Source organism: Colossoma macropomum, unplaced genomic scaffold (assembly GCF_904425465.1).
Source record: "Colossoma macropomum unplaced genomic scaffold, Colossoma_macropomum, whole genome shotgun sequence".
Classification (NCBI taxonomy): Eukaryota; Metazoa; Chordata; class Actinopteri; order Characiformes; family Serrasalmidae; genus Colossoma; species Colossoma macropomum.
In genome coordinates, this window is record NW_023495922.1 from 1,750,097 (window position 1) to 1,775,071 (window position 24,975).

General features: G+C 36.8%; 1 pseudogene; it reads right to left on the reverse strand.

Moving 5' to 3' along the window:
* LOC118803540 overlaps positions 1 to 21,517 on the reverse strand; it is a 70,569-nt pseudogene extending 49,052 nt beyond the window's left edge.
* Between the last annotated feature and the right edge of the window lie 3,458 nt (positions 21,518 to 24,975).

Genomic DNA, 24,975 nt, shown 5'->3' on the forward strand with positions numbered 1-24,975 from the left:
TGCATTAATTGCAGCTGTGCACATTCACACAGCAAGTTCACAGTGCAATAGAACCCAAATGTGTAATATACTTCAGGAAAAAGTGTGTTGGATTCCTATTCACCAGTTTCTGTTCTGAATTTCCTGTTCCACCTTAAATTGTGCAGCAGTTATATTCTGGTGCATCAGGCAAAATATAGCTCATATTTTTTACATCACTGATCAGCTCTCAGGATCAGCTAAGCTAGAGAAATATCAGTCGATAGCCAAAACTGGCCAATACTGATGTACAAGAAATACAAGAATCAATTAAATTGTTATGCACCAATCACCATATGAATTTTGTAAGAAATTTCCTGATTTGATTTGAAAGTTTTTATCTACAATCTACTTACACATTCATAAAGATGGTACACTCCAATCAATTCAATCAAAGAAGCTGATATCACATTAATCATAAAGCAAGGGAAAGATCCTAGGGAAGAAGGTACTTAGAGGCCAATCTTAATTTTAAATTATAACCGAAAAACCCCGACCAAAATGCTTGCAAACAGAATTAGTTGTTTAGTAGAGAGACGTGTCTACCCAGATGAGTCCAGCTTTATCACAAATAGGCACACTTCAAGATATCTCAATATTATGTATTCACCCTTCACTCATTAAGATTGATATATGATCATCTCTCTGGAGGCAGAGAAAGCATCTGATCAATTAGAGTGGTGATATTTGTTTGCAGTTTTGGTAACACTTTATTTGGAGTGGTCCTTTGTAGATGATTAATAAACTCTTAACAGACTATCAGTAACAACATATCAGTGAAGTAGCAGTAGTGAAGCATTTGAATATATTTAAGTACATATCTTGTAGATGATTTGTTTATACGTTACTTACATTAAGTAGATGTGTTGCTAATGTTACTTACATTATGCAAAACCTAACCTTACCCAAAACCTAACCCTGCCCCTAATCCTAAACCTAATCTTAACCTCAACCCAAAACCTAATGCTAACCCTCATGTTTTTGACATGTTACTGAGAGTCTGTTGAGTGTTAAAAAGGACAACTCAAAATAAAGTGTCAGCACAGTTTTAAATACATTCAATTTTGGTGAAAGATGTTTTTCTCAGATTAAGATCTTAATCAAATCTCATGTGCCTAGGTCATCACTAATGAAATTTTCCTGTTTCAGTTTGCACAGAGCCAAAGCTATGTCCAGTCTCCTTTGGTTCTTGTCTTGGTCTTGGAGCCTTTGGCGGAAAGCATACATGCAGATTGTTCAATTCATGGCTACAGCTTGCAAGATACACTTACTAAAATATAATTACTCACCAATGATTATTATATATTTCCAAACCTCAGTCTTCTATCCTTAAACAACTAGAGTTGATCACGCATTTTGGTACTTTCTCAGATTACTGAACAAAATGGACCAAAAGTGAAATAATTCCTACTAAAGTTCAAAATATAGCAGAGCTTTAGCAATTTCCTTTAAGATAGCTTTAGAAAAATTCTCTTTCTTGGGAATTATGGGTATTTAACAATCTCTTTCACTGTTTAAGCCAATTTTCTAGCCTTATGGCTAGGTTTAAATCAAACATTTGAATTTGGGACTCCCTCCCTTAGTGGGTCAAATTAATGCTATAAAATAACATTCCTCACACAAGTATTCTCTCTTCCAAAACATCTCAATATTTTTGCCCAAATATTTTTAAGCAACTTCACTCAATGTTCACCTTATGACACCGGAGCCACACATTTTTTCTCCAGTTAAATTAGATAAATGTCTTTATAGTCACAGTGTTGTGACTCATAATATGATCAAAAGTTGGAGACAAATCAAGTCCTACACCAGACGGTGCTTTTGATTGATGGAGGGCTAGTAGCATCAGAACCACAGGTAATCTTTGTTTAGATTGGGCCCTTGCTTTATTCGAGCAGTGGGTGGTGGTTCTGCATTTTTCTATTTTGTTTATATTTCTCTGTGTCAGAAAATATTATTGGAGTATCTGTGCATTTGTGAAAAGTTTTTGTATAATTTGTCTCAAAGTTTCCTTAATTTATTAAAAAATCCATTCTGTTACTAACCAGTATAAACATTTTAGAACTGGAGTCATAGTCTTGGTCATATTTTAATAGCCTTTTTAGGAAATCCAGTTGAAATCATTACAGTAGTCCATCCTACTAGAGGTAAAAAAGCTTCAAAGCTTCAATGTATTTTGATTCTAGCTATATATCTAAGATAATAGAAGGCTGTTTTGGTGAATGCTTTGATGTATAGCTACTGAAGGTGAGAACCAAGACTACTCAAACACCAATATTTCCGACTAGGACTTTAGTTTTTAGAGCCTGGTAGAACCTGGGAGTTGTGTTATCGACTAATATTAAGTCTCTTCTCTTTGTCTGTTCTGTCCTTTATTAACTGAAGATCTTTTTTTTATTTATGAGCTCCATACATAAACACAGTGAGTCTATTTGGTTGTGGTCATCTGGTGAGAGAGCCTGTTTAGAAGTATTCTATTATTTACAGTATTATCACACTATTATTTCAAATGCAGCACTAAGATGTAGTATTACCAACAAACATTAGTTTTTAGTTTGGTATTATTCAGATATTGGTTTTATTCAGTCATATATCATTCAACACTTTTATATAATCAGTTACAGTGCTGTGGTGAGGGTAGAAGTCTGATTTGAAATTTGTCAAAATAACTATTTAAGATAAAACTATTTGATTAAAAAAAAAACGTTCTCAATTATCTTAGCCAATAAAAGGAAGATCTGAGATTGGTCTGTAGTTGTCTAACACAGAAGTATCCAGAGTTGAATTTTAAGTGTGTCTTGTAAGTTGCACACACACATTCCTCAACTTTCCAATTTTTCCCTGAGAAATCCATATGTGAAGGGGATGATATTGAAAGAGAGAGTGTGTGAAGGATGAGAGGGATGACTGCGATGACTGTTCTGGCGATTACAATTTTAAATTAGTTGAGGCTCTGGGCCCCCAAGTGCAAACAACTAGAATAACAATCTAAAATGTAGTTACTTCATGTAAAAGTTTTGAGATGATTGTAAGAATATTGTAAGATTATTAACTTACTTCTATACATTTTTTACTTGCATATCAGTGTAACAGAAAAATAAATAACACTTTATTTTAAGTAAACTTGTTTTAGTAGAATTCGCCAAAATTAGTTCTAAAAGAGAATACAATCGAATGTATGTTTCTATGGGCGCACAGCAACACCTATTTTTTATTGCATATTTTATAAAGCAGCTTCCTAATATATCCGGTTCAGTCCGGTTTTGCCACTGAAGAGATATGGTAGGCTCAGACGTCTTCTTCTCTCTATTTAAGTATTTATGAGTTTTGCTGTCAAACTTTCAGGCAATAATCAGTACGTTGAAGTAACATAGTAGGTACGTTTTTAGTTTTATTGGTATTGCTTCATTTGTGTTATTGAAAAGGTTGCTAAGTACGAGCTGTAACTATTTTTCAACAACAGCTAGCTATGTATTTCCTCTGATTATACCCAAACAGGCTCCGGCAGACGTGATTCCAGTAAAAGCTCAGAACCTTGTCTTATTGAGGTACCAGAACAGTGGGGTTATATCAGCACTACATTGGCAGATACAGCATCTGTATCCTGCTTAAAACAAGAAAAATTCTGTCAGTATAGTGAGATATGCTAATTAGGTACAGAAAAACATTCTCCAAGAAGCAATAAGTACAGTAATCCCATTACAGTTTGAGACAAGTAATTAGTAACTTTTAATGGATTAGCTTTTTCTTAGTAATTACCAGAACATTGGCACTATCTACGCTAACATTAGCACTAGAATTATGTATGATTTGCTGAGCCTGTGCAGTGCCCTGTTCTGACTGAAAAAATATGAAGTTAGCTTTGGGAGTGCAGTGACAAAATCTTTGCTCTCCTCACACTTTTTGCACACATGAGGGTATTTAATTTTCCCTCTCAACACTCAAAAAAATTATGCCGATAATGTAGACTATTGTTCATTGTACAGTTGTTATCACATAACATAACATGGAATTGTTCATTATAACCAGGACCCAGGTGTGGGGGGGTACATTGAAATCACTGAGGTCACTACAATCACAAAGTAAATGTAAAAAAAAACAACCTTTTTTTAGCATAAATCTCAAAACAGATTACTGAATATCCACACATACAGCATTTCTAATTAGTATTTTCATGGGGGCCCTTGGCTGCTGCCAGAGGACAGCATGTTATCACTGATTTGCTGCCTGTGTTGCTAATAATGGAATCACCCATGACCAGAGTGCTTGCTGCCGCTGCTTGTTAGGTTTTGTGTCTTTCCCTTTCCGCTTTGAATCCCTGTTTAGTCATCTTTACTCATTTTACTTCACTGTCATTACAGCTGGGAATTGTCTCCCCTAGATTCATTAGCAGTTCAAAACAGTTCACCAAAGGTATCTTTTGTGGCTACACTATAGTTCTGGATTTCATTTAACAAATTAATGGCAAAATGCTTAGTAGTGCACTGTAGCTCTTCTTAAAAGTCCATGAATATCAACATGTGTTGACAAATATTGTTGACAGTGGCTGTACGCTCATTAAAAATAATGGTTTCAACTTTTTGACATGGCCGACCTGCATCCATAGTTGTAAGAAAAGCAAGCTGACCTATTACAAGCCAAGACAGGGCTTGTAATAGGTCAATTATGCACTGATAAAAGTAGAGGCAATTACAGAATCAACATAAGAAGCATAGGTATACCATATATACACACACATTCTCTAGCTGGTAGCAGTGTCCAGTGGATATCAAAGCACTTATTCTTTTTAATGCAATATAATAGATCAGTAACACAATTAGAAGTATACACTAAGTTTTCTGTAGCCATGTTAGAAATTACAGTCAAATTTAGTACTAAATGACTTGAATCATACAGGTTGTTCTTACTGATATCCATATATATATCCACTGATATATATTTTTTTACAGACATTGGCCATAATTAAATACAGTTCTTTTCTGTATTTTTTATGATAATATACCTGTAAAATACAGGAAAATCACAAATCTGCTGTAAAAATACAGTCAAAGTCTGTTGTTTTTTTAAGATGGTTGTACCATTTTTTTATGATGAGTTTTGAGTGTTAATGCAGTAGTTATCATTGTAAAAGCACAGTTAACAGGGTAAAACACGGTCATCAGTGTAAAAATACAGACCAATAAAGTTGTTTTACATTTTTCCTGCTCTGTGTGCATTTATTTAAAAATACAGAACATTGTTTGCTGTAATTAGGACAGCATCATTCACACAATCACACAGGAAGGTACCAGCCCGGCTGCACTGAAGTCCCTGTTCACACCATGTCTTCATGTTTAGCACTGAAGTAATGACTTTTTTTCACATACCTGCTGCTTTGCTGCGAGTGAAAACAGCTGACTCTGCATTTAGTTTCTTTATTACGAATAGCAGTGTTAGTGGCAGTGAGCTAATAGTATTAAGCTAACTTTAGTGATTTAGTGATTTAACAGGAGGGTTAGATGAGTTGGCTAAGTGTCCGGATTTAACGTTATCAAAACAATACCACAGCTGGAGTGTTAACCCCAGAGTTGCCAGGGTCGTTGTTTCGCCGCCAAATTGGGCTCGTTTGAAAACGGCAGTAGCGCTCAAAACGACTGACTACAGACAGGAGAAAATGAACGGCCTTATGAGCGGATAAACGAATCATCACAGGAGTGTTTGAATAGCTGTAAACCCGGACAGAGAGCGCAGACAGAGAGAGGTTTTCAGGCCAAACGGGGCTCGTTTGAAAATGCAGCTGTGAGTGAAGTTTTGGGCTCCTTTCAGAATGAACCGCGGCCGAGGAATCGCCGTATGAGTGTTTGAATAGCCGTAAACTTGAGGACACACAGGAAGGGAACAGTAGAGTATAGCTCTGAGAGAGAGACAGAGAGAGAGAGAGAGAGAGAGAGAGAAAGAGAGAGAGAGAGAGAGAGAGAGAGTTATTCACGAGGGAGAGCCGGCGCAAGAAGTAGAGAATCAAAGAGAGAGAGAGATGCAGTAAACGTTAGCTACAAGCAAACAGAAACAAAGAAGAAACCTAAAAGTTTACTGACGTCTATCATCAGTATTTGGACAAGTTATAATATTCAGTGTTTAGTGAAATAATGTCTGCAGTGAAGTACCTTAAATAAAGTACTGCGCAACAGTCATAGGCAGCATAGACAAATGTTTAAAACTATTTATCTTGGCAATAAAAGTGTTTTTGCTGGTTATTAATATGCTGGTTATTACTGGTTGTTACTGCCTGATTCTGCTCTTCATGATGTGCCATACATGTTCAGTAGGAAGCAGATCTGGACTGCAGGCAGGCCTGTAAGGCAGACACACTATCTGTCTATAAAGCTATGTTGTTGGAGCACATGCAGAATAAGGCCTGGCACTGTCTTGGTGAAATAACTATGGACTTTCAGGGAATAGACGTCTTGATGCATACGTGTCTTTAAAATCCCAATAAATGTGTCAGTGGTACCTTTCACACATATGCAGGTCACCGATTCCATTAGCACTGATGCCCCCGTACCATGACAGATGTTGCCATTTGCACCTTACACTGATAAAAATCTGGATGGTCCCTTTCATCTTTGGAATGGAGAACTCGACATCTATTTTTCCCCGAAAACAAGCTGAAACATGGACTCATCTGTCCACAGCACACATTTCCACTGTCTTTCAGATCGTCTGAGATGAGCTCGGGCCCAGAGAATTCTATGCTTCTGCACAGAATTGATGTACGACTTTCTCCTTCACAATAGAGTTTTAAAGTTGCATTTCCTGATGTAGAGGTGGACTGTGTTAACGCACAATGGTTTTCCAAAGTACTCCTGAACTGCTCCCTCCCTTCTCGTGCAGTTCCGTCTGAGGGCTTGAAGATCACATACATTGAGCAGTGGTTTCCAGCCTTGCCCTACATGGACTGAGATTTCTCCAGATTCCCTGAATCTTTTCAAAATATCATGTACAGTAAATCATGAAAGACCTAAATTCTTTGCAGTCTTGTGGTGAGCCGTGTTTTTCTTGAACTGTTTGACAATTCTCTCACGAAAATCCTCTCTTTGCTTGATAAGACTGAGCCTTTAGTGGACGCTCCTTTTATATCCAACCATGATACCCTCACCTGTTACCAATTCACCAGCTTATTGTGGAATGTTTCAAAATGGAGTAACTTGAATATTCTATAAACTTTTAACTCTTGTTTTGCCCTGTCTCAACTTTTTTTGAGTGTGTTTCAGGCATCAAATTCAATTTTTTTTTATGCTCACAAAAACAATTAAGTTGGTCAGCCAAAATATTAAAAATTTCTTTGTACTTTTGTCAGTTAAATAAAAGTTTAAGAAAATTATTAAATTACAGGTTCTTTTTTATATTGTGTTTTTTCGGGGTTTGTATTGTCAGCATACTTTTGTATTTAACCAGTAGAAGCCAATGCTGTAACAATGGTATCTTGTGGATAAACAGTACATTGTAATAGTTGGAAGGAAGATCAATCAACATTTAACTGTTATCCACTGTAAATTTGTAGGATTATGTCTGTTAATTTTTTTTTAACAGGATTGAAAAGACAGTAAAGTGACCATTAACTTAAATAACTTTATTTTACTTTAAAAATCTGTACTTTAATAGGTGCATGTTGTAGATTGATTAAGCAATTCTATGAATTAACCTAATTACACTGTTATTTTAAAGGTAGCAGTCCTCAAACTATAGACTTTAAGTGTATTTATGCAGTATTTCCAGGATTGTAATACATTCTAGAGATGTTGTTTAATTATGAAAATTTGTAATTCTACTAAACTTTGGCCGTACAATTACACAGAATATTTACAGGAAAAGCTGTAATTTTACAGCAATCCACTGTGCAAAATTTTACTGTAAAATTACAGGAACTGTCTGGTAACTTTTGCTGCCAAACATTGTACCCTTTTTTTTTAATTTTTTTACAGTGTACAATATACTCAAATGAGTGTACTATTTATATTTAATTGACTATCGTGAGACTGCAGTCAGCGAGGCTACAGAAGGAAAAGAAAACGTAGTGATAAATGATGTCAAGATTCACAAAATGTGTTTGCATTTGTAATTATTTGGACAATAAGACTGAGATTAAAACTGTAATGTAATTATTGATATGAACTCCTGAAACAGTCAGGGCCTGCCGGCAGGCCCAGAATTTTATTACACATTTCTATAATCTATGCAATCAGTTTGCATTGAAGTCCCTGTAGTTTCTAAAAAACAAGCCTTAGTATGTACTAAGCCTGGGATTTTAAGAGGTTAACTTTCAACCATGAAATGCACTGACATGGTTTGGCGACATCACTTTGATTCCAGCAGTTAACTGCTTTATTTGTTTCTTAACCCAGAACTAAGGGAAACAGTCTCACAGAGCAAGTACTCATAGACCAGTTTTTAGCTTACGAATAGACAAAAGTCATATTTGAGTACAGCAACCACATACTGCAGCTTGTGCTTCTGTTATTTGCTTAAGTAGTATGTTATGTGTCTTCCATCTAAAACCTGTAAGTTGTGGTTTATGATTTGATTCAAAATTATGAACATACCAAATAAACAGTTACAAATTTATTATTAGAGTGTCAGAAATTTGTGTAAAGGCTCCTGGAAGACCATCTCCATCCATTAAAAACAAGCAAACTTCTCAGTTTGGTCTGACAGGTTCTTAAGTCTTTTGCCTATGTTTTGTAGCCATAGTTTTCCAGACATATTTTTGATGTGCTGTGCTTCACTGAGTCTTGGCTCACTGAGTCTACCCTGGAGAGCACGCTCCAGCTCCACGGCTTTAACCTCTACAGAGTGGACCGCTTCACTAAGCCTCAGGCAAGAAAACAGGTGGTGGAATCTGTTTTTATATCAATCAAGGTTGGTGTACAGATGTCACCTTGTTAACAAAAACATGCAGTGCTAACCTGGAATCACTTTTTATCAACTGTAACCCTTTGTTCCACCAGGACTCACATTAAATATAACAATGGCAAGCCCTGTTTTAATGCCAAGCATTTTAACCAGCATTTTCTTCTAACACCTCACTTACCTGCCTTATCCCTTATCCCTTTATCTGACTGTTACCTCACTTATCAGGCTGGCTGGAACAAGACAACATTAATTTTAATCTAGCAAAAATTGACAAAACGAGCTAAACCTGATATTGCGGCAGTTTTATGGCTTTATGACTCTGAAGATGAAACTACACATTTGGTGAATGGTATTGGGTTAATTTCTGGCTGATTCCAGGTTGTTTAGGTGTTCTTCTGTCACAGCTGCTGACTGAATAGCTGCTCAGTGGTAATGTCAGTTTGGGAATTTGGTATAAGGAGCTGGAGAACAAAATGCCGGCTAGGCAGCGAGTGGATGGAGTTCGTTACGCTGACATAGCAACAAGCTGCTTGTTCAGGAACTATAATTTGGCGGAAGGAACTGTTACCATTAAAACATACTAAATGCCACATTCACAGCCCAGTAATTTCGTACTTTATTTATTTAATTGTTGTATAAAAGCAATAGAACACTCAAGGCTGTGTGTGCGAAAAACATCACAACTCTGATGATCTACAGCACCCACCTTCGGCTCGTGCCTATGACCAAATCATAGCTGAGATGTTATTTTACGATAACACACTCCTTCTCGTGCTCTATTGCTTAATTATTGTCTCCATGCTCCAAGGACAAAAGAATACATACTTAACAATGAAGTACCTGTTACAACAGTACTACAGAGTACTTACCATTCCAACGGGGTGAAGAATGGTACATGTAGTATGTAATATGTGGCAAGTATATTACAGTTTTTTGCATATGCAAATTGGTACTTATTTAAGTATGCACCCAAAATTATTTAAAAGCCCTGCAAAACTACATATTACTATGTACTTTAATAAGCAACATGCATTAGACATTAGTATGTATTACATGTTACTTGTAAATACTTCATACTCACCTGTTAAATACTGGGAAATTACAGTACAGTAGCATTTTATTTTATAGTATGGTATGCCTGGTTGTTCCATACAAATTACTATGTATTTGCAAAGTATGTACCGGAAATTAAATAATAGTACTCATTTACATATTTACATACCAGGAGTTCACTGTAGCATAGAAGAAAAATACTAGATTCTTACTGTACCATAACATGAAATTCTACCCACTGAGGTTTTTAGATTTTTATTAGCCTGCAGCTATTAGTATCTATTAGAGATACATACAACCCTACCATAAACCAATATTAGTGCACAGTGTATATAAATTATTTAGAGGTAAATTATTCATTTCCTAAATTTATTTTCTGAATTGTATCAGCACTTAAGCCATTTAAAATAAAAGCATGGAAAACACTATATGTTAGTCATATGTGAATTATGTTTAATATTTGAAATTCTTTTACAATGTTTAAAATATTGAAATGGAAATTTTACTCACAGAGCTCGTCTTGTGTTTTTCACCACTGGCAGTAGTCTGGTCAGTCCTTCTTCTGAAGGCCTGTATTTCTTCAGCTCAAACTTTTCTTGAGTCTCCTCTGACATCAGCAACACAAACACCAAAGCTGACCACTGTGGAGATGAGAATTTCTGTGTTGAGAGATTTCCTGAGTTCAGGTATTCCTGGATTTCAGTCGTCAGTGAATTGTCTTTTAGTTCACTGAGGCAGTGGAAGAGATTCACGCTTCTGTCAGATGATATTTCCTCATGCAGTTTCATCTTGATATAGTCAGCTGTGTCACTGTCACTCTCTGCTTTGATCTTCAGATTCGGCAGAAGTTCAGTTAGGACACCCTGACTGTCCTCCAGTGAGAGGCCCAGAAGAAAACGGAGGAAAAGGTCCAGGTTTCCATTTTCACTCTGCAAAGCTCTTTTTACTGCACACTTGTGAAGATCTGTTATTCTGTTTTTCCTCCATCTAAGCTTGTTCTAGAATGTCTCCTTTTTAAATGCATTCCTTTTCTTGTTGTAGTGCGAGTGATGCACATACAAAGCTGCAAGGCTTTCCTGAACACTCAGATGCACAAAGCTGAAAATGTTCCTCTCAGAAACGCCTTTCTGCTGATTGAAAATCTGTGTGCACACTCCTGAGAACACAGCGCCATCACTGACATCAATGCCACATTTCTTGAGATCATCTTCATAGAAATTCAGAGTACCACTCTCAAGATTACAGAAGGCTAGTTTACCAAGCTTCAGAATGATGTGCTCAGCATCAACAGTTGTGGTTTTCTCACTGTATTTCTTTTTCATTAAGTTTTTCTGCTGCAGTAGGAAGTTTATGTACATTCCTGTCAGGGTTGTGGGGATTTCCGTATTGCTGTCTTGACCCATCAGAGGCTGAAGCACAGTGGCAGAGATCCAGCAGAACACTGGGATTTGACACATGATGTGGAGACTCCTTGATTTCTTTATGTGTGAAACAATTTTCATTGCCATATCCTGATTACAGTACTTGCTGAAGTATGCCTCCTTTTGTTCATCATTGAATCCTCGTACTTCAGTCAACAGATTGATGTAATCCCTGGGAATCAGATGGGCTGCTGCTGGTCGGCACGTTATCCAAATGAGAGCAGAGGGAAGCAGATTTCTGTTGATAAGATTTGTGATCAGTGATCCCACTGAGCTCTTCTTATGTATATCTTTTACTTCCTCTCCATCCTCAAAGTAAAGAGGAAAGCGGCACTCATCCAGCCCATCAAAAATGAACAAAACTTTACCATCATCCTCTGGGAGAGATTTCAGTTCAGTTTTTGAAGAAAAAAAGCAGTGATTCAGTAGTTCAATCAAACTGAACTTCTTTTCTTTCTGCAGATTCAGTTCACGGAAAGGAAGAGGAAAAATCAAGTTTATGTCCTGGTTCTCTTCTCCCTTCGCCCAGTCGAGTACGAATTTATGCACTGACACAGTTTTGCCCACTCCAGCAATTCCCATTGTCAACACTTTTCTGTTCCGTCTACTGGTACCAGGCTGGACCTTGAAAAGGTCACTGCAGTTGACACAAACTTCCTCACCAGAAGGTCGGTTAGGGGACATTTCCATTTGCATCACTTCATGTTCGTGAATGACCCCTCCACTTTCATTCTGCACTACAATGAGATCAGTGTAAATATCCTCCAAGAACTTTGCATGGCCTGTTTTTGAATTGCCAATTAGTACACTTTCATACAGCTGCCTGAGGGTGGACTTGCAGTGCTGTTGATCTTCTGTGAAAGAAATAAGAAACAAGGTATTTCTTATGAGGTAAATCAGCTTATCAAGAGTTAGAGTTACTGCAATTAGCCTAGCGAAGCATTTGTCATCATTACAAAGACGAACATGAAACAACATAACTGCATTGTCTTATACTTCCCTTTTTGTATATGACTGCATCATGAGCCGGTGGCGCAAATTAGCCAGAAGAAGAAGTCATTGTTGGATACTCCAACCCACTTGTCACTCGTTCTCAAATATGTAGGATTTATTGGCAGATAAATACAAGAAAAAAGACAAATAGCTTTTGTAATACAACATTAAAAAAGGTCTAGAGTGAGCAAATATTTTACACAACTGCATATTCTAAAATGATATTTTACCCTTTATGAAATGATCTTGTGTTTATTTGCAGTGAGAACACAGAGTCTTCAATCTGTGCTGTTTCTTGTGGATATATTTTGAAACTCAAAATATGATATGATGTGCCTGTAAAAGTGAGACCTGATAACACGATAGAATAAAATGTGTTTTCTATTCATTCTCAAATCCAAAAACAATAAAAAAGTCAACTTGCTGCATAATCAGTGGTCTGTGAAACTGATCCTGACAATGTTCCTTTAGTAAAATAACTTAAATAAGTTACATAGAAATGTCAAAGCAACAATCTACTGTCACTTTCTTTCATGAATTATTTATTGTTTCATTGGTGGATTTGTGTGTCTATGTGACTATCCTTATGATTTGTCCTGTGAGATTCTCTATTTCATTTAAGCGTTGTTTATCTTCACAAGAACACAGCGACACTAAAGCTTTGTCAGCTATTCTCATGAGCAACTGACACAGAGACATTAACAGTCAGTAAATAGATTAGTAAAGTACATAATATCTTGTTCTAATAAGATTAGAATGCTCTAATGGTATTGGCTTAAACACCATCGTCCAGTGGTCCAAAGTACTGGTACAAAAAGGTTAATTTAGGGGACACAGCCAGTCAAGCTCAGTGTAGTTTGGCTCACAGAGAGTGAAAGTTAGGCAGTTTTTCTGGTTTATTCATGCATTTACTTTTCATTTTAAATCAGTAATCATTTTTGGTCATTTTGAGTGATTTATTATTTTTCTCCAGTATAAAAAACATATTTTTCTCTAAACATTTTTTTTCGATTTTGACATTTTTGGGTTTTTTGATTTTTTATTCTGGCCCAACAAAATTTTCAGTATGGCACAAATGATTCATAATTTTGTTTGATGCCTGTTATTGATTTATTGGGACAATACTTTGTTTAGGGTGTTGATATTGTTATTGTTGATCTTGATATTGTTTATTAGTGACTTTGTTGACTCCAATGTATGAAATGTATATTTTATTTATTGGGCTGTCATTTTTATGGGTGGTGCAGGGGGTAGCGCTGTCGCCTCACAGCAAGAAGGGCCTGGGTTTGATACCCTAGCCAAGCAACCAGGGTACTTTCTGTGTGGGGTTTGCATGTTCTCCCTTTGTCTGCTTGGGTTTTCTATGGGTGCTCCTCGCACAGCCCAAAGACATGCACTCAGGCCAATTAGAGATACTAAAATGCATGTCTGTGTGTCGGCCCTGTGATGGACTGAGGATCTGTCCAGGGTGTTTTCTGCCCAGTGACCACTGGGATAGGCTCCAGCTCCCCCTGCAACTCAGGAGGATAAGCATAGATAGAAGCATATCTATAAGGCCTAGATAATGTGTGCATATGAGATGTTGCAGATACAAACAATGAGTGTGTTTACAAGCCCTTAATAATATGATAACAGCAGAAAATCAGATTTTATCAGTAATTCGTTCTCCACATTTACATGCACTGGAGTAATCAGATAAAAGGAAACTCCAGGTCTACATGAGTTAGACAAAAATCAGACTTCTGCTTTGCAACTTGCCAATAAACTCACAGAAGAAGACGTGACATAAATGTGAGGTATATCTCAAACGTCACAGCTTTTTTTTTTTTAACATCAAGTCAGTCACTTCAGTGGAAAATATTCATGTACTATCTAGAAATGAAGAATATTTCAGTCCTTAATTTCAAGTATGTGGTTGGTATTAGTGTCAATCCAAAAGTGTGTTGTTGCCGTCAAAACAAATCAGAGTGAAGGTTTACACACACTGAATAACCCCATTACTGAGCTAAAATCCAGCTCTCTTTATTGGATTTCTAGGCCTTAATCTTAAGAAATGTGAGTATGCTGTTTACATGACCCCTGCAATGTACTGACGACCTGCCCAGGGTGTATCCCGCCTTCCGCCCAGTGACTGCTGGGATAGGCCCTCAGCTCCCCTCCGTGACCCAGAAGGATAAACGGTTTAGAAAATGGAGCAAACTCAATTGTTGAACAAAGCTGTACCCACACAGTTAAAGACAGTCAGCAATTTTTATGTAAATGCTCTTTGTGAACTACCTGATTTCTTTCTTCTGTGTGAGGTATTTCTTCATAGAACTATGACATTTAAATAAATGTTTGAAGTATATACTAAAAGTAATCATCAAGGGAGAAGAAGATGCAGATAAAAATGCTCTTTTATTTTGAATCGGTACTTCAACGTCCAAGAAACACTAACCCAACATGAAACACAAGGAGGGTGGTTTGGTTTCTCATGTTTGTCCTGTTTCCAAAACATTTTAGTTTAGTGTGACACAACTTGCATATAGTGTGGCTCTTGTCCAGGTCCTTCTTCCCTTTAACTTCATAAAAGCCAAAGTGCTTCCATACGCCAGCTTTTAATGCAGAAGGTGCCGGTCAGAGTTGTTACGTGCATGCTACAGAATGTCCGGGCGCTGCACTTCCACTCTTCGAAGTTTCCCCTTTTGTGTTCCATCAACATTACGTTATCAATGAAAATTTAGAAAATCAGTTTTTGACATTTGTGAATCGATTCAGAATTGTCCATGTCTGCATCGCGGTGCATCTAAGAATCAATTACCTGCCCCACTGCTAATACAATATGCAGACCATGGTGTTCAAGCTGAAACAGATTTTCACTGTAATGCAGTATTAAATGTGACAGTGGTGATGAGCTGAGTTTACCTGCAGTGACTGAGTCTCCAGTGTGAGCTGCAGTGGAGGAGGCTGTGGTATTCTTACCAGTTACCGCTTCACTTTTTTCTGCACCTGAGGCCAGACAGGAGAAATAGAAAACAGAAAAAAAACTGTCTTAGTAATTATTATCTAGCTGAGTCAGTAGAAAATTTGTTGTAAATATCCCTTCCCTCCTGTAAGCTTCTTCTGCTGAACAGAGAAAACACAGTCACATGTAGTACACAGTCACATGTAGTACACAGAGGATCTTGCAGAAAACAGCAGATTTATTTCGATCATTTTGCTGTTTTGTGTTGCGATTTTTTGATTATGATTATGATTTTATGTTGGCCATTGCTACTTTTGCTGATAAAAAGGATGTGGAATTAAGGGAGTATTTTAACCATAGTTGCTGTTGTAATATCTGATTTTTCAATGAATACTGTTGATCTGTTTGAAAGAGAACCTATTTTATATTATATTGTGTCATTCATGAGTAGCATCACTCTTCTACATCAGGCCTTTTTCTCTGTAGTCATCTCCATAACCTGCACTAACATAAAGCTTAGGACATTCCATTATGTTCATGCGTGTTTTTAGGCATACACACATTTCTCTCTCTCTCTTTCTTTCTCTCTCTCTCTCTTTCTCTCACTCTCTCTTTCTTTCTCTCTCTCTCACTTTCTTTCTCTCTTTCTCTCTCTCTCTCTCTCTCTCTTTCTTTCACTCTCTTTCTCTCTCTGTCTCTCTTTCTTTCTCTCTCTCTCTCTCTCTCTCTTTCTTTCACTCTCTCTTTCTCTCTGTCTCTCTCTCTTTCTCTTTCTTTCTCTCTCTCTCTCTTCCTTTCTCTTTCTCTCTTTCTCTCTCTCTTTCTCTATCTATTTATCTTTGCCATCAACTGAAGCAGATGAAGTGCAGTTCCAGTCCTGTCATCATGCCCCACCCCCTCACTTTTTCTGCCTCTCTCACTCACATGCAGGGAAGATGTGGTCTGTGTCTCAAACCACATATATTGTACAAAATATCATGTCAAATTAGTACACAATCAATCATGCTTTTGCAATTTAATGCAGTAATATTCAGATTGTGACACAGCCTATATGTAGTCAGGTCAGGATGCATTATATGTTATATTTGAGGGGAAACCCACTATTTGTAAACTTTGTAATTTTCATTGACTTGGAGCTTTCCTGGACATTTGGCCAGGTTGTAGAGGTTTAAAAAGATAAACTATCGGTGGGCTACTCTGCTGAGACATCCATAAAATTATAGTTTTTGTATCTATCTATCTATCTATCTATCTATCTATAGTTTTAGTCATCACTATTTAGAAGTAAAAATGTCAAACAAGTTTTCAGAAGGTCAAATTGTGTCCCATATTCTAAAGATAATTTTTTGTAGCTATGGACATGCACATTTAGAATATTTCAGTAAGTTTGAAATAATTGAGATATTTTTGATGCTTTGAAATTTTAAAAGATTTTTCAAAGCATCAAATTATCAAAAATATCAAAATACCAAAAAAACGTATAGATAGAACTTTGGATGCAAATTAACATATTAAAAGCTTGTTTAGCACATTTCAGCCTCTAAATATATGGTCACTTATTGTTACCTATAGCATTAAGAAACAAAATGTTGCCAATCTGATGTTGCCAATCCTGTATTGATAAGATAATTGACTTTCATGCTCAGTAATGTACATAACAATGTCTTAACAGTGTTTTTGTGCATTACAAGTAATAATGTAATTCTTAATTATTTCACATGACAGGCCTCCAATTATGTACTTATATTCATAATGCACTAACATAACACTAATAAAATACTAACATATTTACAGTGTTAAACAGTGAAAAAAAAAAACATTTAGAAGCATCTAATTTGGACTTTACTGAACAACAAATGGGACCTTAAAAATCTAATATGTTTTCTTTAAAATAAAGTGTTACCAGAATCATTTGTCATATTATGTCCACTGTAAAGGTATTTTAGACGTTTTTTATTATTATATAGTACCTGTTATACAATTATTCAGGTAATTCCTTGATAACAGTGACACAAACAACTTCCAACACATTGCAAACTCCAGCTCTAATAGTTTGGTATTTTACTCTTTTATTAAAACAGGCTGTATTAGAGAAGAAGGAGTTTCATTCTGGCTGCTAATGAGCGCAGTGTGTTCAGGACAGTAGAGTTAATTCAGTTTATCGTGTGCTGTTGTGTGCATGTATGAACTGATTGTCCTTTATGAACTGTTGTTAAAGCCTGTATGACAGTTTTAGAGAATTATTAATTTGTAGCCGCTGTAATCAGCGCTTAGTCGTTTGCATTTGGTTTATGTTTTTGTAGCGCTGCTTTGTGTAGTAACTCTGTTAAATGCTGAGTGGATGATGTTATTGTGCTATACACAATCTGAAAGTTCAGTCCTCTGCCACCCTGACCTCTGACAGGAACTCCAGACTTGCCCACACCTAGAATACAGTAGTACAGAAACATCCCTCACATTATTTGTTTATAAAGTATTTTTCATTTAAAAGTAAACATTAACAAAAAATTCTGCTGTACACTGTCAGAGTAAAGATACTGTATCAGAACACACCAAGGTACAAACAATGTAAATATACCTTCCAAAGTACAGTAATGGTAGTAAGGCTCAATTGTGTACCTTAAATGATGTACCCTTAAGAGTACCACCCCAGCCGAGCGTGTTAACGTTACTCCTCCTAATAAACAGACACACGTTCAGCTCCGTCTCCTCATTACTCACCACCATCACTGTAATATTTCATCATCATTAACACACGAAGGTGATCAGAGGGACGGTAAAGATCGTGTAGCAGTGTCTGATTTTTAAAACGCAGAGTTAGAAAAGAAAATCATCTCACAGTGAAAGCAGCGTTTTACAGTAGAAATAAATGGAGCTCATTATGCTGGTAGTGAACTATGCTGCCTGACAGCTGCCTAAAAACCATAGAAACGGACCTTAAACAGAAGTTAGGACCCTGTTGGGGTTTATCCTAAAGTTTGGACAGTATTTAGGAGGTTTAGTCTAGTGAGGATGTTTGTGTGATACTGTTTTCTTATCTGGAGTTAATGATGAGATAATGAAGTTAGGAACTCTCATTCTGTAATAGCTACTGTCCGAAATTCAGTCCTAAATAAAGTTGTCATGGTGACTAAACAGATAAGATAACATTTCAGACTTAAGATGTTTCTGTGATATGGGACCCCAGCTCAGTTCAAAAACTTTGTGGTCCTTGGGGGTGAGGAATTTTGTTGGGGGTGAGGAATTTTGTTGGGGTTGCTGGGGGGGGGGTGATATTGTAGCATATCCAGAAAAAGAGTACATGTTTATTCTAGATTATTTGTTCTACAGCAGTTCTTCTCTGGGTTTACACAATATTTTCTAAAATACCAATTATAATGCATTTCAGTCAGTTCTTGTCTGCTAATTATAGTTTCTTTAAACCAGGGGTTCTCAGCCTATTTTAGTACTCTATTGTGACTCTGTTGTGCTAAACTCAGCCAGAAATAGTCTATAGCAGCTTTTATCATATTTTGGGGATGTGAAGTTCATGGCAGTGGTAGATTAGCTCTGCAGTCCACGTCTGTTATAAACACCTACTGCATTGCTATTCTGTAATTACACATGGCGGCCCCCAAACACACAAAAACTTTAGCTGTCTGCCACAGACATACACACTGCCCACATGCTGCACTGGTAAGAGAATGGCTGCTTCCAAAACCTACCATATTACTTAGCATGTCAAAAATAGTACACCACCATTATGAGCGTGTTCAGTTGCGTAGTATGTGTTGTAAGTGGCTTAGAATGTATTTTGCTCACTGCGTGCACTTTCACTCAGGCACGCTGCTTTAGCTTATAATGACTAGACATCACTGAGCTGGGAGATTTTATAGAGAAAAACAGTAGAAAGACAAGATATGTAATGTTATTCTGTTTCAAATTCACTGTCTTTGTAAATATACACTAAGTTTGAAATTGATGTCTGCAACACATTCCAACACAGCTGGGACAATTTAAGACTAAGAATGTTGTGAAATCTTCAAAACATCTTAAACAGGTGATGCAATCATACTTGGATGGATATAAAAAGAGCATCCAGTTAAAGTCTATAATTTTATGAGAAAGGATGGGTTGAGGCTCACCGCTTCGCCAAAAAATGCTTCAGCAAAAAATACAACTGTTGAAATATAATGTTCCTCAGCAAGTGATTTTTAGGTATTTCACCCTGAATGGTGCATAAAAAATCATGAAATCCTGAGAGATATCTGTGTGTAACCACAATGGGATGTCTGTGACCTTTGATCCCTCAGACTGAACTACATTCCAAACTAACATGTTTCTGTGATTTATATCACTGCATGGGCTCAGGAATATTTTTTCAAACCATTGTTAATAACCACTGTCCATCGCTGAATCCACAAATGGCTCGTTAAGACTGTAGTACACACAGTGGATATATCAACAGAAGTCCAGAAACTCTGCTGACTTCTCTGGACTCAAGTTCATAAGAAATGGACTGATGCACAGTGGAAACATTTACTTTGTTCTGTTGAGTCAACCTTTCATATTCAGCCTAAAATTACCACATTGAGGCCCCAGCTACAACACATGGGAGGAGCCAAAACTTTAAGAGAAAACGTCTAGCTATTTAACTACTAACTTTTCACTACACAAACACATCAATTAGAAAACCAAGGTAAAGTTTTAGTGAAGTTCACATTACAAATATTCCCAAAATTATTATGGCGAACACAATAAAACATGGAAAAGTAAATAATAAAAAAAGTAATAATACCTCAGCTACACATTATTGAGCGCTGTTAAAAGGAAAGCTGACGTAACACAGTGGTAAATGTACTCCTGTCCCAACCTTTTTGAACATGTTACACGCAACAAATTTGAAATGAGCATATTTACAAAAAAACAGTGAAATTCTTACAGTAGAACAGAAAATATTGTGTTTATACTTTTTTTCAGTTTAATACAAGTCAAACTCAATTTACTAATCATCATCATCATCATCATCGTTAACCGCTTAGTCCAGATAGGGTCGCGGTAGCAGTTGGGAGAGCAGAGAATCCCAGGTGACCCTGTCCCCCGCAACTTCCTCCAGCTCATTCCCGGGGACCCCAAGCCCCTTCCTTAAGACTACTAATCACTTTACTAATCAGTGTTTTATATTTTCATTAGTATTTCACATACTGTCTCATCTTTTTGGAACTGGTTTTATAAACGCTAGTCTGTATGTTTACAGTACACAATGATTGCTAATTTAGTTTTCACCACTTGCTTAATACCCTGATATTTTGAAAATTTATCAATAGTGATTAATAGTGAATAATGATTTGATCTATATTTTAATTACTTTTTAGTAAAAAGCATACATTTAAACACACATAAGTGTGTCCTGAATTTCAGTGTGTCCAAGTGTGTCAAGTGTGTCCTGAATTTCAGTTTTATCTTGTTTTTTCATTTTGGCGCATCATTGGTTTAAACCAATTCTCCAGCATTTAATCAAAACAGTGCAACAGTATGGTCAGTAAGTGCTCTGGCAAGATTACAGAGATCCTTACACATCACCTCTTCTAACCACCTCCCTCTGGTACATGACTGCCAACAATGAGGGCCGTTAAATCTAGCCCAAAGCTGTCAGACTTATTAACCCTTTAGCACTCATAACTGCAGTGCACATGTTATGTTATGTACTTTACTGGTCCTAGAAAAACTCATTTTGCTGCCTAACTATGCCAATCTGGGAGCAGCACAGCATCACCAGTCTGAAGCAATGGAGCATTAAGTACCTTACACACAAGGTCACAACCAGGTATACCTAGTAAGTTGTGGGATTTGAACCCACAACCTTCTGGTTGATGGCTCACTTTCTCCCACCCCTAGGCTACCAGACACCTTGTATAGCAAGCTGAATCTCAGAACCACCCCCCGCCCATATTTTACCGGGTTTTGTCATTAGCTCCTCAGCCAGTTGATTCTGGTTCATCTTCTTCAGGATAGCCAGTGTGATCTCTACAGCTCTGCTGTGTCCATATCTCTGCACCATCTGATCCACAGTGTCAGGTCTGTTTGCATTCTCCAGATGAGCCTTTTGGATGGGAGTGAATCCTTCCACACCATTAATCAGATGCCACTGGAATGTTTTCAGGTCCTCTTGTCCAAAGTTTTGAAGAGTGTACAGCAATGCTTCTGGATTTGTTGCCATCTTATATAGTTAGAAATGAAGATAGACAACAGACTGAAGTATAATAGAGAATTCTGGTGACTAAAAAGAAAAACATGTAGCAGTACGTGTTTCTAAAAACAGATCATTTGTTGTTTAAAGGAATGTGCTTTAAAAAAAATTACTCAATGTATACGTTTAGTGTCAGGCAGTTGATGTTATTTATTGATGAGAGGAAAATTTTGTAACTGACACCCATGCCAAATTCAGATAACTGACATTTTTTTTATTTTATACTGCACTTGCAAAAAGTTCAACACTTTTCATCAAACTTTCTATCACTGAAATTATATTTTCTAAGTTGTACTGATTCCATACACCCCGTCTCGTCTCCAGGCTTTTTATTTTTATTTGATTGTTCTGTTTTAAACCATTAGGTTATGAAAAGGTACAAATATGTACTTTCATCTGGAAAAAAACTTATTTAAGGTTCACAATTGGACCTTAAAATCACTGTTGTTCCTTTGAGGGTTTATACCTTGTTTATACCTTGATAAACAAAAAATGTACCTGCGCAGAACCTTTATTTCTAACAGTGTACAGGGACCTCAATGCAAACATGTTGACCATGTTGACCTATTCTTAAATTACAGAAGGGGTTAAATCACAGCAATAAAAGAAACATTAGTTTTCAGCACAACATTGCTAGTTATGCAACCTTTGGCCGCAAGTTTTTATTGGATTCATCCAGATAAAATTTCACCAAGTAATTTGTCATTTTTATATATCAGTTCTTTGATAAGATTATTCAAACAATATATTGCAGTGTACAATACATATACAATATATTACTAAGTAACATATCTGTCAGGACACACACAAAGTGAAAGGAATTTCTGTGGATTTTCTTAAAAGGAGAATCTTCTTTGTACAAAGCTGTTCTACAAGCACACCAAGTTTATTAAATTAATCATTATATGTCTGTGTGTCAGGAGAGAACATCTTGACCTGCAAGTACATTTCTTGGCAGCCATGTCTTGTTCAGCTGTGGTTTCTTGTTTATTTCTCAGCTTATGTACATATTGTTCTTAGAAATCTTGTTTATCTCTGTGCGTCTTAACATCGATGTGCCTGTATCTCTTGTTCTAGCGCACTCCTGAGCGCCGATGGAGAACAACCAGATAGAGAGGTCAAAATGGGATCAGACAGGGAGAAAAGAAACTAAATTCTTAAACAAAGCCTTTTTCAAACTGGAAAAAAAAACATTGGAGTAATTTTACCTTTTTCTGGGTTTGGTCTGTAAGTAAAAACCCAAATCTTCATCAGGTTGAGCAGAGTGAGTTTTCAGATCTACAGAAGAGAGCAGACATTTTTCACATTTCACAAAGGATCACATAAGATGATTTAGTCAGTACACATGCTCTCTCTGCTTAAACTCTGAAGTTCAGACTGAACTGAGTCTTACTTTTCTAAATGACTTCTAACCAGAAACCAGTCAGAACACATTCCACATTCCAGTCTGTGTAACTGAAATGCCAACCATACATTTATTTATTTGTATTTGTCTTAGTTCACTTTTTTCCACAATGTAAATACAACCCCATTTCCAAAAAGGTTGGGACGCTGTGCAAAATGTAAATAAAAACAATTCAATGATGTGCAGATCATTTGATCCCTATATTTAATTGAAAATAGTTCAAAGAAATTTTATTGTTTTTTGAAAAATATTTGCCCATTTTGAATTTGTTGCCAACAACATGTTCCAAAAAAGTTGAGACAGGGGCATCAAAAGGCTGGTAAAATTGTGTAATGCTAAAAAAAACACCTGGTGGTTGATTGGCAATAGATCAGTAACATGATTGGGTATAAAAGAATCCTAGAGAGGCTGAGACTTTCAGAATTAAAGATGGGGAGGAATTCACCACTCTGTGAAAGACTGCACCAGCAAATAGTGCAACAGTACAAGAATAATGCTTCTAAATGTAAAGCAGCAAAGAACTTTTGCTTTTCATCATCTACCGTACATAATAACATTAAAAGATTCAAAGAATCTGGAGAAATCCCTGTATGAAAGGGACAAGGCTGAAAACCAATATACGCTGGCCGTGATCTTTGGGCCCTCAGGTGGCATTGCATTAAAACAGACATGATTCTGTAGAGGAAATCACTGCATGGGCTCAGGAACTCCTCTGAAAACCACTGTCTGTGAAAACAGTTCATCAATGCATCTACAAATGCAAGTTACAACTCTATAACGCAAAGAAGAAACCATATATAAACAGCATCTGGAAACAATGCCACCTTCTCTGGGCCCAAGCTCACTTAAAATGGACTGAGGCAAAGTGGAAAAGTGTCCTGTGGTCCGACGAATCATTGTTTGAAATTCTTTTTGGAAATCATGGACACTGCGTCCTCTGGGCTTAAGACCACTCAGGTTGTTATTAGTGCACAGTTCAAAGCCAGGATTTATGATAGTATAGTGGTGCATTAGTGCACATGGCATGGATCATACGCACATCTGTGAAAGCACCATGAATGCTGAATGATATATACATGTTCTGGCGACATATGCTGCCATCCAGATGACGTCTTTTTCAGGGAAGGCCTTGATTATTTCAGCAAGACAATGTCAAACCACATTCCGCATGCATTACAACAGCATGGTTCTGTATTAAAAAATTCCGGGTGCTAAACTGGTCTGCCTGCAGTCCAGACCTGTCACCACTGTAAACATTTGGCACATTATGAAATGAAAAAATATGACAAAGGACACCCTGAACTGATGAGCAGCTGAAATCCTTTATCAAACCAAAACAGGAAAACATCTCATTTTCAAAACTACAGCAGTTGGTATCAAATTCAAAATGTGCTCATATTTTTCAAAAAACAATACAATTTCTCAGTCTCAACATTTAATGTGTTGTCTTTGTAGTATTTTCCTTCAAAAATATGGTTTACATGATTTGCATATCAATTAATTCTATTTTTATTCATGTTCTGCACAGCATCCCAACTTTTTGTGTTTTTCATGCCCTGCTCCACGCTATCACACCTAATGCAGCTCCTGAATTAATCAAAAAGAGTATGAGATTAATAACAGTCTTTCTGTGTGTGTGTGTGTTTGTGTGTGTGTGTGTTTGTGTGTGTGTGTGTGTTTGTGTGTGTGTGTGTGTGTGTGCACCAGTGCTTTAGTCATAACATTCAGACCTCTCCAATACCGAGATTAAGAGAACAGCAAAATGTTCAAGCCAGTTAAACATAGTGAAGGGGAGTGTGACATTGACCTGGCTTCAACACTTTTTAATACACTTTGACTCACCACTCAAATATGATTTTCACCAATATTACACAAGTAGCCACTCACAGCAGAAGAGGACAAACAGTGAGTGTAACATGCCAGAAGGAGTCAGACACTCCTAAAAGAGTCAAATGAGGCTTTACTGATTAAGACAATATCCAAGTACGTAGTCACAAAACAAACGTGGGTCAGATGCAGGAAG